Source organism: Echinococcus granulosus (assembly GCF_000524195.1).
Source record: "Echinococcus granulosus chromosome Unknown EG_S00004, whole genome shotgun sequence".
Taxonomy (NCBI): Eukaryota; Metazoa; Platyhelminthes; class Cestoda; order Cyclophyllidea; family Taeniidae; genus Echinococcus; species Echinococcus granulosus.
In genome coordinates this window covers 2,277,141-2,279,782 of record NW_020170384.1, presented here as the reverse complement: position 1 = coordinate 2,279,782, position 2,642 = coordinate 2,277,141, and positions in this window count along the sequence as shown.

Here is a 2,642-nt window from a genome sequence, read left to right as displayed (position 1 = left end):
TCAGCTGCCCTTCATGAGGTCGTAATTAAGCTCTAGCTGGAGAAGTACACCCTAAAAAATTTAATAGAACTGCATTGATAAAGGTGGTTAGCAAAATTAGATTCAGGTAAACAAAAGCTCTGTATTACTAAGTGCACACTAGGTCCACACGTCTGAGTTGGTTTCTCAAACCCTTTCAATACATAACGGAAGTACTGTCTTTGCCACGGTTACTATTACCGATGGTATTTTGCAATACAGCCGCAAAAGGAAGAAGCAACATTTGATTCCAAACATTTTGAAACATCCATAATGAAGTTTTGCTTGATGTTTATAGAAAGATATCTGACATGTAAGGGAATGTGGCTTCTACAAGTTATGAAGCTGAGATTACCCCGAATGGGCAAATGGCGATTGTTTTATGGGAGCAAGAAGGCAAGGAGATGTACATGTTAAATTTGGCTCTGTAATACTATTTGTAATATTCATTTAAATTGCTTTACTTAATTTGCAGTTGAATTGCGCCTCCAGCAGCATAAACCAGCCTTCAGCATTATCAAGCCACTGAACTCGCCTCAAGAGTTCTGCAGGGCGGACAATAATGGGTATCCACCGGAGGTGGCTAGATACGCAAGGGGTGATCTTGGGCGGCTTTCAAAGAATTTGGTATGCAATGTACATATATATCATCTTGGCATTGTGACGCTTTGTCTTTTTTCATTTATATCAATGGTCTGAATTCAAAATGAGGCAACATCTAGGCTAACATAATAATAACTCCATAGTTGAGTCAGGTGTTAAATTTGTTCTATTTATACGTTGATACCGTATTTTCATGCAATTTATTTTATAGACTGCCTTTTGCCTGTCCTTTTATCACAAGCGGTTTTGGGTTTTGAATCCCAGTGAGGAAGAATGATGGTGAGATGTGATGCCTTATGAAAGCTTCGCAAAATGAGGTCACTGACTAACCAAAAACAATCTGTTAAAAGCATGCGCCAGGTGTTAAACTATGTTATATTCATTTAATGTACAAATTGTTTAATCACATATAAATTAAAAAAACTATTAACTTCAGCATTGCCATAAAGTGGACAGTTAATGCAAAACTGTTTACTGTTGCACTCAAGTGCCCCATTGAGTGCTTCAAAGGAGCCGTTCCCCAACACAACTAATTGTTTTTACCTTTCATTTCTTTATAGCCTTTGCAATATCAAGTGTTTATATGCTAAACAAAGCTGGTAACCACCTCAGCAAATGCTTAATTTCCCATTGTATTGGACTAAAAATTGAAACAATGCATGACCTCTAAATACATGTGTTCAGTGTTTTTTTTGATGGTAGTTTTGAGTCGCGTTGTTTCCTGTCGATTTCAAACGGCTTATCACACATCTGAGGATAGTGTCATGGTATTCCTATTTTTCATTACCATCCATTATGTTAATGGTGTAACCATGACTGCCTGGCCAATAAGGCCCATAGGAGCTACAGCTTTTGTACCTCGTCTTCAGGTAATCGTCAATGGCTTTTGCAACAGAATTAGTAATTTTTGAGCCAATCAACCCTGTGGTGGCTGGAATTACTGAAAAAAAAAGCGTTCGAAATCAACGGAATCTTTTCTGCAAATAACGAAATGCGAAGTTGGTCCAGTTGCTAGAATGAGATTATTAATTATTCCGTGTGCGCTTTTTAATGTTGCAGCAAGTTACTAATTTTCCAAGCTGAGTTTATGGTTTGAATGCTTACCTTTCCCATAGTAATGCAGTTAAATATTAACACGTGTGCTCTCCTGTTTGTCAAAGGTGAATTCCCTAACAGTTATTTATGTGCCTATCCTGCAAATGTAGGCACCTAAATGATTCTATTAAATGAATTTATTGTCAACTTTAAGTGGAGATTTTTGCTAAAATTTTCAAGAAAGTTGCTTGGTTTTTAGTGAATTTAACACTGAACGAGTAATTCATTTCCTTACAGCGGCAGAAGGTACCTTTTGTCTTTTTATAGCCATAAAGTGATAAAATATTCAGTTTTATATGTTAACCGTATTTTTGAAGGACCAATTGCGGGGCCTTTGATCTCCGCTAAGTGGTGTTTCGACGATGTTTTTTTTTTCACGAAGACTGTTAAGCGATTCGAGTACTACAGTACTTAAATGGCCATAATGGCAATTCCTGTGGCACTTATGCATAAAACAAAGTAGTTCCTTGTCAAAATCCTTAGCGGCTGAATGGAACCACAATTAAAAATTAAGCAGGAGTAAAATAAGAATGACATGACAAAGTGAAATAGACACAGGACAGTAGCTCGGTGATGGTGCTTTACATTTTTTCGTGCATTATTAATGACTTCAGTGCTAGACAGACGTTCCTCTAACATCAGTTGGCATATAAAATCCCTACAATGTAGAGCGTCGTGCAGACTTGAGCAGTATGCGCCTTGAAACCCCAAAGCGGACGGAACCATGCATAGAGTGAAAGAGACAAGATGTATCATTGATGTTGGGATCAAATCCACTCGTGTCACTACGAAATTTTAATCACCACTGCCTCTGTTATTTGAAGCACTGGATACTTGTTGATGACCTATGCAGAAGGGTAACCAAGGGCAGTGATGGAACCCGTACTCCTAAAATGGAGAGGCCATGTATTAATATTTATGCAGTG